The sequence below is a fragment of the Accipiter gentilis genome, chromosome 12, assembly GCF_929443795.1.
Source record: "Accipiter gentilis chromosome 12, bAccGen1.1, whole genome shotgun sequence".
NCBI lineage: Eukaryota > Metazoa > Chordata > Aves > Accipitriformes > Accipitridae > Astur > Astur gentilis.
This window is the reverse complement of record NC_064891.1, coordinates 36,812,651-36,828,672: the sequence shown is the minus strand read 5'-3', so window position 1 is coordinate 36,828,672 and position 16,022 is coordinate 36,812,651.

Below are 16,022 nucleotides of genomic sequence, written 5' to 3'. Positions count from 1 at the left end.
AGCAAATCATCTGTTTGTGCCCATAAAGGATACACATCATCTTCAGCACGGGAAGACTGCATGTCAAGACAGCCTGGAAAGCAACTCAGGCTGGTGAATGCATCGGTGTCACACCTCTCGGCATCCACAAGCGTGGGTTTGAAATCGAACAGTCAAGGCCTTTGAGATGCCACTGTAACTGAGTTGAGCAGAGGTTTTCTTTCTTGTTTTAGTGAAGTTTTTTTTGGGGGAAATAAACCCAGGCAACCTCAAAGCAGATTTCCTGTGTGTGAGCTCTTCTAAACCCCATGAAAGGGGTGGCAAGGCAAGTCCACAGCACCCACACCTGCACTGCGTGGGAGCATCAAGCCCAGAACGGTCCCTCCTGCCCAGGCACTTCAGGCACAACCCGCTGCCTGCGCAGGGGAATGAGCTGCATTGACCTGCTCAATAGTCGATCTGACTTGGGTTGTCCTTCCTCTCCGGAGGTCTATCTGCTGCAATCTGGACAACCTCCCCGCTCATGACTTAGTGGGCTCAGTGCCGGTTTTGACATCTTGGTTCACAGCCTAGGAAGGGCAGCTGCATAACTGGGGCAGGCTGGGCACTTACCGTGGTCTCCCTCAAGCGATGTGTAGGCCAGAGATGGAAGGAAGGAGCACCTTCTCAGCACTGCTGCTACCGCCTTTCTCTGGGAAAACAGGCTCCATTTCCCTCTGCTCATAGGTCCTGTAACAGTCCTTGTTCCTACAAAGGAATTAAAACACCGTGGGATCAGATGGATGCAAATATGTTAATCTTCCCCTCTTATTACTTTCATGAAATTACAATAGCCTAAAGAGGTTTGCATTTGAGCCACTATTTGGTTTTCAGTGAACCCAAGAAGCAAACTCAAATAGGTGCTCAATAAAAGCTTCCCTCATCCCTCTGCCTGCCTGCCTTCAGCTTCCACTCCTACTTCTATTTCTGTTTACATCCATTCATTTAAGTAGTGGTTCATAAAATGTGTAAAAGTGCTACCTACACATAAGAGCATACACTCCTTGCCTCACAGATGAATTTCTATCACAGCCTCAGTATCTTAAATCTTTCACTACTTTTGCTCATGCTGTCAAAGACCACTGACAGCTCTCAGTGCCTTTTCTACTTCCATCAGCCAGTCAGGGAATTACAGCCTTTTTGCCCCAATGTCAGCCTCCGCAATTGCCTGTGCTATTCAATCCCTACATACACCTTTCTGCAGCACCCCAAGAGCCCCGCATCCACACTTCCCCCACCAGGCTAGCATGCTGCACTGTGCTGATGCCCATCTCTAACCCCACGTGTGCTCTCCTCAAGGCTTATTGGACAACTCTTCCCCTAGCCCATGGTTGCAGCCCCCCCCCCATTTCCCCTGCCCCGCCATCAGTGGTGCAGCCTCAGTTGTAAGCCCTTGTCCTTTTAGCCTTCTGCTCCCACCTGCCAGGGAAGTCACTCTGCTTTGGCTGTATTCAAGGTTGAGCCTCATCCACCTTTTATTTTTGCACTAGCTTTGTCTCTGGTGTGGTTAGTTGGTTAGCCTCACCCAAATAAGTGTCTGCAAATTATGTTTCCCCATTTTCCAACTTTTCATGGTTTAACGCTTGTTGTACCACGCCAACATACTTCTGGCACCAGCTGTGTGAATCCCTTAATGTACTGTCCTCCAGCACTGGAACCGAGTGTGTTTTAGGAGCAGGAAGCCAACCGAGAGGTAGAGATGTGATGCTTCTCCCTCATCTCCTAACATTATACCTTTGCTTAAATATGTGAGTAATCCCATTTGATCTACTCTGGTGCTTAAAAGTTAAGCCTCTTAAGTGTCCACGGGGCAGTGGTCTCGATGCAAAGGAGGCAGAAGAGAGGGGAAAGCAGACAGCAGAGCACTGCTCCAGAGGAGAGTTGTGATGGTGGGACACACCACCTTGCTCTGCTCCCTGTCAGCACCATGCTCTCCTTCAGCTGCTCCTGGTGCTCTACAACATCAGCATCAGGCTCCCCTCAGGGTTTGGCGTTTCCACTGTCATCAACTAGGTGATTGCAGTAATCATCAGGGCTGTCAAGAGGGAGGGGAAAAATGTATGTTAAAGAGTCTTGTCAAAACAAAAGCCTGGTTTCATTTTCTTAATTCCAGGTTGGACTTGGTGGTCATTGTGTTTGAAGCCATTTCATTTTATTTTCAAGGAGTTTCTAGCATGACTCATCAAAATTGTGTTCATTGTCACTATTTTCAGACAACTATGTGGGAGAGAACAGAGTTATCACTGCTCCTACAATGAGGTCTCTGTGCAGAGAAGCACTCATGCACATGTTTCCTTTGCTTTCAATGGATTTTAAGCATGTACTTAAATTTAAGCCCAAGTACTTTTTGGAACAGGGAACGTCTCGGACCTGGGACTTAATAAAATCTGTACATCCACAGAGCTCTGTCTCTTACCTCTTTGCTTTAAGCAGTAGAAAATCTCCTGTCTGAGCCATTCAAAACCATGTCACACCGTTTGATACATTTCTTGGCACATGCACATTCTAATTCACAATACTACCATTTCTTACCCTTTTTTAGTTTGCTTTTCTTTGGGTGTAATGTATTATGTTTTACTGTATGTAGTACTACATACTGCTTGCACAATGTTTTGCATGATCTAATATTCTTTGTTCAAAACTGCAAAAAAATCTAAATAAAGACTATAGTGTGTCGCATCAGTATAGGCATCAGCTAACGTTTCCTACGGCATATGGTACTTCAGAAGCCATATGTACCACTGTTTAGTGATTCTGGCAAAGAGGCACAGAATGGTGAAATCCAACTGCCAGGATTTCTGAAAACAAATATGTAAATGCTCCAGTGCTTTTGTTATTCATAACATACCTCTAACACAGCACATACAATATGCTGTTCATTCTGTAACGCATATACTACTAAACTATATTTGCTTCAGTTCTCATTTTAAAAGATTTTTCTCCTACGTATGATTCCTCCATCCTTTCTATCAAAATCAATTTAAATTGCAATTTAGAAACAGCCTTTTATCCGTTCTAAAAGATGCACTTCTGGGGGGATTGTCTATCTACACTAGGGTCTCATATCAGAACAAAGACAGACATTATTTCAACAGTCCGAGAAAGCACGTTATAACTAGTGGAATGAAAGCAAGAAAGGAAACTGCATTTAACAAGATCGGTTGTGCAGAGTGAAGCCTGTTCGGCCAGGAATAACCTCCCAGGGAAAACCGCTTGGTTGGCCCCGCTCACGGGCTAATGCAAAGCAAGTAGGCTGGCAAATCCTCTGGGAATATGCTCTAGGAAACAATAGTTGTGAAGGAAACAGATGACTCCAGACATGTGCTACAAGGTAGATGGCAGCTGCCAAACTCTGACCTGGGCTGGGATCAGTCCCCATGAGCCGGGGCTCGGTCACCAGCTGAGGAACAAAGGAGATGCTCCGCAGCCATGGGTTCCTCCCCAGAAGGGCCAGCCGCACCGGCGCTGGCATCTTTCGTGCAGCAGTCTGAGAAGTCAGAGCACAGCCATTAGGGCAATGCACTGAGCTGCACATTCTCCGACTCCTCTGAGTGAGCATAACTTGCCTAGAGTCCATCCCAACACTCACATAGAACATTTGTGCATCAGTAAGGGCGCCTCAGACCCCACCAGAGAAGGCAGAAGCACTCCTTCCAGAGCCAGCAATGGCAGGTTAACAGGAATCAACACCTGATTCCCATTAACCATCTCTGGCAGTGATACTTCATGGCACTCCTCTTATCTGCAGGGAGCCCATCATCTTTGCCTGAGATTTTGCTATGAAGTAGTATTTCAAAATGTTGCTATTTAACATTCAGCTTCACCATTCACAACAAACATTTTAAAATTCCCTGTCGCCACGATTGCCTCTGTCTTTCGGTTTATCAGTGCACACGGAGACTGAAATTATGGAAGTGATCAAACATGTTAGCAAGTTGTTCTGTGGCTCACTCCTGCCTCGTCTGAAGCAAGGCTGTTGTAGATCACTGTCAGAGCCAGCGCTCAGTACCCCAGCAGCTCCAGGCAGCACCAGCAAACCAGGCAAACCTCAAGCAGCCTGGGGAATGACAGGAGGGGAAAAAAAATAGCAATTCCTCTGAGAAACACTTGCCTCTTCAGTCATCACTTTTGTTATTTACATTGTTAAAACCAAACAATGAAACCACGACTCCCCTGCATACTCTGTCACACTACAAGTTCTTGAAAAATTTCAGCCATCTCCAGACATGACAACATTATCCAAGACACACAGATGACTTTCTCCCAAGAGGCCAGGGCCTGCTTTTCCTTTCTTTGCCAGTCTAAGTACAGCATCCCATTTCAGCAAGCACAGCCTCCCTCACCGGGGTCTCACGGCCACCACAGTCTCTGCTGAACTTTCTTCCTACACACATAACAGATCTGCTCATTACCTTAAATCTCCTGTCAAGTCACAACTATATTATCCTGAAACACAAATAGTCTGGGTGCCCCAGCAATTTCTTTTTGGTATGTTTTTTCCCTTGCATTGTTAACCAGGATCCCACTTTCCTCTGAGGTTAAAAAAACCCACGCTGTTATAAAGCTTAAGATAGTACTCTGGGTGCAGCCAGGTCTTTGGCCTCTCAACACTCACTTGTCTTCTGTTCTATCACAAAAGAAAACCTTAAAATTAGCCTTTACGTTTTCCTACTTTCACAGATCCTTAAACCAGAACCTGTTTTCTTCTATTCTGTTCTAACAAGCAGGTGACAAAAAGTTGCCATAAGAAGTTTTGGCTTTGAGCATAAGAAATGCCTGGATTAGAAAAAGGGACAATTAGAAAGTGAGAAGTGGCAAAAAGCTCCTAAGAAGCCAAAAATAAAAGAACAAACAAACATACAATCTGGCTATGGAAAAAGCCACGTTTTTCCCTTACTGCAGTAAAAATCAGCAGTCACAGAATATTTTGAAACATAAGAAGCTTACGAGGAGAGGAAAAAACCAACACTCCAACACAATCCAAAAACTAAAGCTACGGACAACCCCGAGAAAACCATCTGAATAAGCAAAAGGGGCTACGCTGCGATCTGAGGGCATGCCAAGCTGCTGCACAAAAGGAGGTAAAAGAAAAGCCAAGCGGCTCGCACCGTGCTGCCACCTGATAAGACATCGCACTAATCACACAGCCACATGGTAAGACAAACTACACAAAGGGAAGGGAGCCAAAAAAAGAGCGCCTTGATTGAACTAGTTCACATACATTGGCATTTATGGCAGAGCAAAGGTCAGTCTTGTATTACCTCTTGTGAATCCCTCTTGAATGAGCAGGCTGGTGATTTAATGGGCTAAGAATGAAGATTTATCAACATACCATAGGTTGCTGGCCCTAACTCTTAACCTGCTGGCAAAGGGTTTATTTTTCATTGGGGGGGGCTGTGCTTGTAATAGTTGCTTCCTTACACTAAGAGTAAATGTGATCTCATCCCACAGAGCTTGCTGCTGCCTATCAGACTTTCTCTTTAAGCACAAAAGTCAGCAGAAAGCTTCCTCACTTGAAACCATCTGAACAGTTGAGGGCACAGAGGGGGAGAGTGAGGGGAAAGCTGGAAGGTGTATCATGTAGTTGCTGGCACATCTGAACTGTTCTCTTTACCACACCTGCAAGCTCAAGATCAGCAGAGAAAACCCAGAACACTGCTAATAAAGAACATGGCAGGTACTCCCTTTCTCCCCAGGCACGCTATTTCTTGAGCTACGTGAGCACCCCACAGCCAAGGCCAAGACAGACACCTCCAGAGTGCCATTCAGAGCTCACATCTGCAGTCCTCCTATCACCACCACAAAAGCTGGCCTTTTTTTAAGGGAGAAGAGTCCTTATATGGGACATAACCCCTTCAACAGACTTGCTCCCTCTCCTGAATCACCATCCTTGATTGCACAGCAGCAGCGCCTTAAAAAGGAAAAAGCTATCTGAACAGTCCTGTATTTACAAAAACACATCCTTGCAACTCTTACACCAACAATTTCCATTGAGGGCCTCATCTCTATGCTCCCGGTCCCTCCATCTGGAGCATTGCCTCTGGCCGCCTGTATGTGAACTACTGTTTTTTTTCCCCTCTTATTCCTGGGACATTCCTATGAACCATGCCATGTCCAGCATATTTCTGTTTTACAAGATCTAGCTCAATTCTGAAACCCTCCTAGACCCCTGAGCTTTCACCAGCAGCTAAAAAAAAAGAAAAATGGACACTGCATCCTGTTTTTACACTTAAGGTTCTTGCAGGCTTCACACTTGTTTCTACCTTTTTCTTTTCCTGTTGCAAATCAAATAGCCCACAGCATTGGATGGGAGCTCAGGGGAACTAAATTCACTCCCTCCCTTCCTTCCTGCTGTCTCAGGCAAACCACTCAGCTGTCCTCCACTTCCTTCTCCCTTTTTGTAAGAAGAGGCAGAGCTTTCTTACCTAATAGAGGCACTGTCAGAACATGCTTCCCAGCCAGTGTGGGGCACTTACACACCCAAACCCCTTTGGGCACCTGGGCTGCAGCAAGCGCAGCTGGACAAGCCCTGTAAGGACTGGGAGAGGGATTCCCAATATGGACTCCTGCAGAATGAATGAATAATTTCTCTTCGGCAGCTAGTGCCAGCACTTGCTCTTTGCCAGTTGGCAGAGGGTACCGCTTCCTTTTCCGAGGAATGCTTAACATCCACCTTTCTCCCCACTGAGGGGTGCAGCAGAGGCTGGTGCAAGTCCTTCCGACCAGCCAGGCTTCTGCAGAAGCTGCAGGCTTGGGGAAAGAGGAGGAGGAATCCAGCACAGGGGAGGTGGTTCCTGCTTCAGGTGTTCCTTTTAGCTGAAGGGGAGCAGCTGGCACATCTCTCTCCCTCACCTGAGAGTTCCCATGGGAACACAGAAGGGCTCTGTAACAGCAAATTTTGGAACAGGCATGTATGTGAAAAACTTCTGATATAATATTTGAGTCCTCAGATGTTCAACCATTTGCACATACTGCGCGCAAGCCTTATTTGCATAGAATTTGTATTTGTTGGTATTCACATTTGTAGGAGAACGCATACATTAGATTAATGTCATCACAGTTTATGGAGATCATCTGTGCCACAGTATCAGCTCGAAGCTCTGACTGCACTCAGCACCCCATGGCACACTGCAAGCCCTCCTGCCCTCCCAGAAGGGCAAGGCAGGGTCACAGAGAGCCAGGACAGCTGGCACCAAGTTGCAGACCTGGAAACAGCCACACTGAGCCCCGAGCCCAGTCCTGGTGGACTATCCTGTTTGGGAGTCTGTACAAACTTTTCAAAACAGAGAAGCTTAAAAGTCATTACGAGCAACTGGCCAAAATTGCCTAGCCCACATTTCCAAAGGTGAAGTTAACCAAACTATTTGGATTCACTCTGTTGTAATTGTTTATATGATCTTATATCAAACTCCCTGCTCACATCATTAGTGCCTATACAGGGACCTTCAGCTGTGAAACAGTCCAGCTAGGTGGTCCCTTTCCATCTTGCAACAGCATCCCTCCCTCCATGCAACGGGAATGGTTATTATTCACTCCCTGGTTTACCATGGCACCTGGGTGCTCTTGTCTGCTAGACAGCTGGAAACTGTCACTAGAGATGCTGTTCTCACAGAAGCGTTGCTAGGCTCAGTTAGATATTGTTTGTAAAGCAGATGGAAAACCTCAGAAGAACAGCACTGCAGCAACAGAAAGCTCATTTTCTGCTAGGAAATTTTTGTTATTGGGCAATGTTTACATCAGGTGACTTCACATCCCAGCGAGCCCACATGCCAGGACAGCCTAGTAACAATTTTGTTAACCTACTTCCATTACTGAAACCCTACAGCTTTACTTCCCAAGGCTGGCCAACAGCCCCAGGTCATTTTACAATCTCTGCACTCCCAAACTGCCTGGCACAGAGAACACCCAAGAGCAGCAAAGATGGGGGCTCACACCCCTGCTGACAGCCAAAGCACTCCCAGCACTGTTGCCCCAAAAGCCTTCCTACAGAAAACTGCTGTATCACTGGGCAGCCACTCACACATGAGCCTCTTGGCTTGCAAATCCAAGACACTTTTCACATGCAGGACCAGTTGGATGTCCATCGGAGGCCACCCCCAAACCGAGCATCAGCAGCTGGCAGAGCCGAGTAGGGTGCTGAGGTTCCCCATGTGCGAGGACATGGTGGGACCAGCCTTGGGAGGATGCTCAAACAGCCTGAGCAAAACCAGGTCACTTGAGTGGCCATTTCCAAGAAACTCTGAGGTCAGTTGGCAGGAGAGTTAGATTTCTGGTGAAAAGCTGATGTGTTGACTCAGTTTGCTCAGTCACAGCCTCCACTGCACATGGCATTACAATGGACTGAAGGCCTTCACGCTGGTTTTGAGACCTCCATATGGCTGTTCACACTGCAGTACTGCTGCTCTTGCCTTCTCCCTCAAACTGTGCATGACATATGCCACTTGTAGATACACCTGCCCGCCCCCAACAGAGTCATTATCTGCTGCTTGAGGGAGAGGTGTGGTAACCAACCAAGAGCCAAATCCTGCACATGCAAGGATGTGTTTCTGTGAAATCTGTCTCAATCTTAATGACGCAACCAAAAGGAAGCGGGTAACACAAATCAAGAGTGTATGTCTCCAAATCTGTCTTCTAATGATTTCACACTTACTCCAGTAATGGGCCAGAGAACATCATTTCGGCAGTCATTAATAGCTCTGCCATTAAGAATGTGTGCCACCAATCTATGCTTAAACTAAGTGCGTAATCACATTGCTCCAATTTCTCCCTCACACAGGGCACAGCTCTCCCACCTCACAGCAAAGGTGCCATCCCTGCTGCATCCAACTCACAAGTTACCATGTTATGAATAACTCGTTTAAGACAAAGGCATGCCCAACTTCAACATGTTTAAGTAGACATGACTGGAAGTTATGCCTGTTAAAAGCAAGATTAATTTCTTGAAAAGTCCTTTCAGTATTTGAGTGCTTCAGTCTTATTTTCCAAGTGCTTTATGTTCCAGGAAACCTAGATAGAAACTTCCAAGTCATAATCAAAATCATGAGATATTTCAGAAAAATTTGTCCCCAAATCTTTTGGGAACTAACACCCTTGTGACAAATAGCTCCCTATTTTTCTTTTTGTTGGTTCCTGCTTCTCACCAACATCTGTCACTATGATTATGATCTCTAATGAGCTTCTAAATTATATCACAGCATTCTGCATTGATGAGCTACATACAGTAACTAAGCGTTTCATCCTGCAAGACGTGAAACACTTCCTGCAAGATGCTGAATGCTCTCAATTCCCACAGCACAAAAGGTGAGATTTTTTTTTTAAAAAAACACATCTTATTCAAGGAAACCCAGAAACTTCAATAATGACAGAGGGAGATTTGAGCCTGCCTGCTTCACACACTGAAAATCTTTGCGTAAAGATGGGGGGCTTTCTTTTGACACACAGCAGCAAAGAGATAGCATGCATTTCTGTAATGTGCTCAGACAGTGAAACAAAGCAAAAGACAAGACTGCAGAGAAACTTACCATCATTTTTTATGTTGATTTCAAGTTAAAAATGAAGCCTAGTTTGGGCCATTAACCTAAGTACTTGGGACGCTGTACTGACTCAGCTCCCTTGTGCTGCCAGAATCCAGCATTGTGCTCCACACATACACACACACTCTTTTTTTCCCCTAATGACCACACTGGGAGACTTTGGTATTAGTAAAATTCCAAAAGTTAATATGAACAAGCAAGGTTTGCTACCTTGGCTGTAAGGAACTCCTTTCACAGCTCTGATCACAGGGACCTGCAAATATATGTCTACCCTGGCTGGCAATCTCTACATGACTTGGATTTCAGGTCTGTGGTTCTGTTAATTCATGACACCACCTGTAGTACAACAGCAGCCCCACTCACCTTCCTCACTAGAACTTGCTCCTGACATGCACATCCAGAGTCCCATATCGCATCACCATCACTTGTCCGATTTGGAAAAAGGGGTACTGTGTGCTCAGACAGTCCCATTGCAGGAGAACAAGGATGGAAGAAGGCTGATTTTTTTGACAGGGCATACAAATAATTTTTCATGAGGTAGACAGCAAGGTGACGACTCCCTGCTGATGACTCAGCTGTGTCTTTCACCGCAATTCATCGAGGTTGCTGTGACATGGCTCATCAGAGTAGCTATCGGTAGGGTTTGATTTATAGGTTGTGATTTATGGGGGTTATTGCTTACTTCCTGCTGATGAGGACAGGCAGAGTTGATAAGCAGTTGCCACATTTCAAGCTCAGAGTAGCCATGCTTTCCTTGCAACTCCTGTCTATGGCCAGCCTTCCACTTTGCATCTGCAAAGCAAGTTCAAATATGCTGGGATGAAAAGTGCTGCGCACAGTAAACACGGTAATAACTATTGCCATCGCTGTGCCCCTAGACGCTGCAGTGGAGTGGCTTCACAGACAAGAATGCTGCGACAGTCACAAAGTCTGAATCTGTGGCTGTCGGGACCAATGGCAGTCATCCCACTGAACAAAGACACCTTTTTTGCTGGTGTCTGAACACAAGCTCTCCATCCTAGACACTATAGTTTGTAGAAGCAATTCAACTCATCCAGGTGAACTGTCTCTCCACCTTCTCCATCACCCAAAAAGACTAACTCACTGTGTATGTTTACCATCTAGGACAAGTCAAGGTCAAAAAAAAGATGCCATAAGGCACATTTCAGTCCCCTCTGCATACAGAGGCGTGCACGTGATTCACCTCCCCTAGCTGAACTCTGGAGAACCGACACAGTTGCAGCCTTAGCAAGTGGTTGACTACTACGCAGATAACAAGGAAGATGCTGAAAACACATGCAGAGAATGCCATACCTTCCTGGCAGGGACAAACATTGCTGGCACACATCTAACTGGTAATGAGTTCCCATGCAAACTGTATTTCTAAGGGCACAATGGAAAAAAGCAAGGGGACAACTCTAATTGCGGAGCAGTAGACTGGTCCAAAATGAACACTGTTGGACTGAAACCTCTGCCTGCTCTTGCCCCAGCTGACAGCAACTCCTATTTCTTTTGCTTTGTATGCAACAAGTACCTTTCCAAGCCCACAACAACTCTGACTCGCTCCCTAAAGTGCGTCTGGTTCCAAAAAAAGTAAATGCTACTGAGCAGAGGCAGATGGGACTGCACAGTACTGGCAGGGAACTGCCAAGGGGCACACGCATCATAGCTTGTCTGTGCCACAGGGCATCTCTGCTCACGTCGAGGTGAGGTGTCCCTCAGTTGCCACTGACTCATCACCATCTCCGACTCAGGAAATGAGTTAGCCGGTGAATTAAACCACATCTTGTTTGCACGTCCTCAGCTGGGACTGAAGCACCTCCCACTCTGAATGTGCTTCACTACAACTATCTGTGCTATGATGGTCTTGTAAAGGTAGAGAAAAAGCCACTTCCATGCAGAAACCGAGGAGCACTTCTCAAACTAGCCAGGGGAAATACGCAGATAGGCACAATAAGCCCAAGCCTCCACTTGCGCTGGCTGACTGCAAGCGTGCCTGCTTTCTCTGCTGTCAGAGGGAGAGTTGGGCAGGTGCCCACTGCAGCCTGCACAAGAGGAGACACTTGTGCCGAGATGCTGCAGAACCGTCACAGCAGGAGTTCTGCAGAAGACGCAAATCCACACAGGAATTGCGTGCAGAATATCACCAAGAAAATATACATATAACGACAAAGGTGTCCGTCCCCTAGCCCTACAGAAAAGCCTAGAAACATCAGGCCTCATTGGGTGCCTTTTTCCAAATATCCCAGGCAGCAAAGGTATAGCAGAAAACAAATCACCATCTCACAGATGGAAAGCTGAAAATCAAGTGATGGGATACCTGCTGGATATCTTACAGGAAATAGTGGTGGGTTTCACACAAGCAAGTCTTACTCTGCAATCAGCTTTTGAGCCTTAGCCACAAGGTCAGCCTTACTTTTCCAAAAACCCTGGAGAGCCATGCTGAGAGGGCCACCCTTGGTACCATGACCTATTTTGCTTCTTGTTTAGCTTTGCTGAACAAAACGTTTACTTTACAATGCTTTTCTTCAGCCAAGAGACCACAAGAATTCAGCATTAATACTAAAATACTGCCACATCAGGATGGCAGTTTAATCTCCTTGCTCTTTTCCTGTGACTATTACGGCATAGTAAGTGAATGTGTTCCCCAAAACCATTGCTAAGTGTGCCACCTTCTATATCCCAATAAGTTGATCTGCAAAGGTACATTCAGTGCTAGCCTTCGTTAACAGAGTTATGATTTCCAAGGCACTTGCTGTGGTTTAACCCCAGCCATCAAAGCAGCACCACACAGTTGCTCGCTCACCTCCCTCACCATAGGACAGGGGAGAGAATCAGAGGGTAAAAGTGAGAAAACTTATGGGCTGACATAAAGAGAGTTTAATAGGTAAAGCAAAAGCCTTCTGCGCAAGCAAAGCAAGGGAAGGAATTCATTCACCACTTCCCATCGGCAGGCAGATGTTCAGCCATCCTCCAGGAAAGCAGGGCTCCATCACATATAACCATTACTTGGGAAGACAAAACACCATCACTCCAAACATCCCCCTGCCTCCTTCTCCTTCCCCCAGCTTTATATGCTGAGCATGACATCATATGGTCTGGAATATCCCTTTGGTCAGTTAGGGTCAGCTGTCCCACCTGTGTCCCCTCCCAATTTTTACATGCACCCCCTGCCTACTCACTGGCTGGGTGGTGCGAGAAACAGAAAAGGCCTTGACCCTGTGTAAGCACTGCTCAGCAAAGGAAAACATCCCTGTGTTACTAACAGGGTTTCCAGCACAAATCCAAAACACAGCCTCATACTAGCTGCTGTGAAGGAAATTAACTCTATCCCAGCCAAAGCCAGCACAGCACTGAAAACATGAAGCCCTTATAAAGCTGCTTCATCTGCTCATCTCTGGGAGAAGAGACACTACCCTTCCTTTCCACAGTAGATAATTGCATTCACTGCTCTGCCAACACCACTGCTTGAAATGAAATCTACAATCCCAGACAACACTGTTCCACCTCTCTCTCTCATAAGTGCCCAAACACAGGAAAAAATAGGATAATATATTGAATTACAGAAGATAGGACACAAGTACTGCTCGCTGCATGGTACAAGTTTAACTTCTTTTCAGCTCTTCTGAGAAACTGAGGAAAGGGTAGTCTTGACTCATGCAAATTTAAATACCAGTCAGTTAAGATAGATGACAACTATCTCACTCCTGTCTCAAGGCCAGTACAGTCACACCAATAAACAAAAAAATGCTTAACATCAAGGCAACTGGGGGAAGTGCTCACACAAATAGGGCAAGTACAACTGACATACACCCGAGTTACCAACATGGCTTGGCTGGTAAATAACCTGGCATGGCTGTGACTCAGCTGGCAAACCCTCCCACAAGCACTCTTCCTGCCCAGCAGTCTCTGACAGCAGACGGAACAAGAAGACTGACTGTGGTAGAAACCCCAGGCAACTTTGTAGATTTGGGTTTTCACCAAGCACATCCTCTACAAGGTTTCACTGGAGTTTGCATTTTGATTGAGAAGTTTTCAGCAACCCGAAATTAAGGAAGACAGCAGAAAACAGTACCGCAACCAAGTTAAAAATCTGCACGTCCAAAGCACATTGTATGTTTAAGCCAAAAAAGAAAAATCCCCCAGTCAATCTGGTTGAAAAGTACCTCAGACAGACGAGCCTGCTGCTCAAAGCACGGTGAACACCAGGACCAGGCTAAAGCTCAGGGCTTTGACTAGTCAGGCCCTGAAACTCTTCGAGGGTGCAGATTGCACCTCTCTGGATTGCCCTGCCCCAGTGCTCAGCTGGCTTTGTGGTGGCTAGACTTCCCTATATCCTACTGCCCTCCCATCCCAACTTCAGGCACGCAGCCAGCCGGTCACCCAGTCCCCAGTGTAACTCCACATGTCCCAACTGCTCCCACATGTGGGGAGCAACCCCTCTCCCCTTCCTCCCCATCCCTCTCCTGGAGGACCCGTATCCAACCCCTGCAGCACTCCCTCCACCTCTCAGGTGCCCATGGGGCAACCTGAACCAGCAGGGACATGTGGAGGCTCTGCTTCTGTCACACTTGCCATGCCACATGGATCTGCTTATAAGCTTTAAGGCGAGGATCCGAGCTGTTTTACTCCTCCTGAGAACTCTCCAGCAGATATCGCCCTGCCCCGCGTGCTCGGCACCCAGAGCCTCACTCCGCAGTGCTTCTTCCCTTCCTGGCTATCAGGGTCGTGGACATTAAAACCAGAAAGCAGAGAAGGAGCTAGCCCTTCCCTGGCTCCCAGATGGCACAAGCAGCCAACCTGCCCCACGCTGAAGCCTCCATCCACCTCTCATGGCAGCACCCCCTCCAGCCATCCCTCCTCCTACGTTCCCTGGCTCTTACCTGCAAGCAAGTCTCTACAAAACCTCCACAAAAGGTCTGGCATCTCCTCCTCTGCCCCTTCTGGTGCTACGCAGCTCCAACCCCTCCTCCTCCAGCTCTTTCCTCCACTGGGCTGCCACCGGCTAGACCATAGGTGATGCTGGGCCAGCACTGGCTGGAAGCACCTTCTAGCCTGGGTGCAGGGACAGCCTGGTGCCAGCTGGCCACCAAGCCCCCATACAACACAACTGCACACCCCTGACATTCTGGAAGCTGCATTTCTACCTCTCCCTGCTCTGCATTCTGTCTGTGCTGAGCTCCAGCAACATGACTCCCCCTCACCATCAGCAACACCCACCCCAGGTGATACGCAACAAAACTGAAAGAGTTCTCCACCTCCAGCCTTTATAATCACAGACCCACAATCAGGGAAACACCGAACAGCTGCTGTTGGCTGCAGGTGGCCCCAGAAGCAACCCAGGGTAGTGATCCTGACCTATGGAAAGCAGAACCTGCGTGAAAAGACCAATGACCAAATCCTACAGAGTGCTGCTGTGGGTAGGAAGGGAAGAGAAAACTAAAAAAAAAAGCCAAAACCCCAAGATGTTTCCTCAAACGTCACACAAGAAAACAGCTGCAAAAAAACCCCCAACCCAACCCAAAAGCGTCTGCCAAACTTATAAAAGCCCCTATCTAAATAAATAAGATAAATAAATGCTCCACTGGCAGTCTCCAAAAGTGGGGAACCCCTCAAATTATGGATGGAAAAAAAGAGGAAAGAAGGCGAAAGAAAAAAATCCAAATAAACTGGCAAAAAACATGGAAAGGAATGAGACTGCCTTCCACAAAAGATGGGAACCATGAAAAGTTGTTGAAAACAGCACCAGCAACCATGCCACCGGGAAATCTCTCTTCCCCCCGCAAAACTAACAGCCTCTCTAAGTGTTAGCCTCTGCCGAGCTCCCACTTCCCTGCTGACTTGACCCCCCTGCAGATGCCTCCCCTTGTCAGTAGACACGATAACCTACAAGAGGTAAAGAAAGCCAAGCAACAGACTCAAATCCCAGTGGGCTTTTTGTTGGACCGTAAATGAGTTATGTTTAGTCGAAGCACGGGCGAGGTGTTTCGGCGTGCTGTATTCCAACACGGAGCTGTAGGTAACCGGCTGTGAGTGTGATGTATCCCTGGCTATAGGTCTGGCGAAAGCTTACACTCTGGTGAACCGTATTTTTAAGGAGACACAGGGGATTTCGGCAGTGTATATGGCTCATACGGGGATGTATTTCACACCCTGCCATGCCTATGATGCTGATAGCGAATGGGAGCTGTGTGTGGTCTGCACGCCGTTCGGAGGTGCCCGCACCCCCCCTCGGCACAAACAAGGCTCGCAGGTTTCGGGCGCTGCGCCTGCTGCTGTTGCTGAGCACAAAGTTCTTTGTGACTGTCACTCGACGACAATTGCATGCCGGAAGAACGTTGCACAGATGACTTCATGAAACAAAATTAAGAGTCATACATAAGAAAGGACATTGCCACAGATCTGGCGTAATTAGGATCCATCATCATCAAATACAGGAAATTGGCACATCTGCTTTTCAGGCTGTTGATC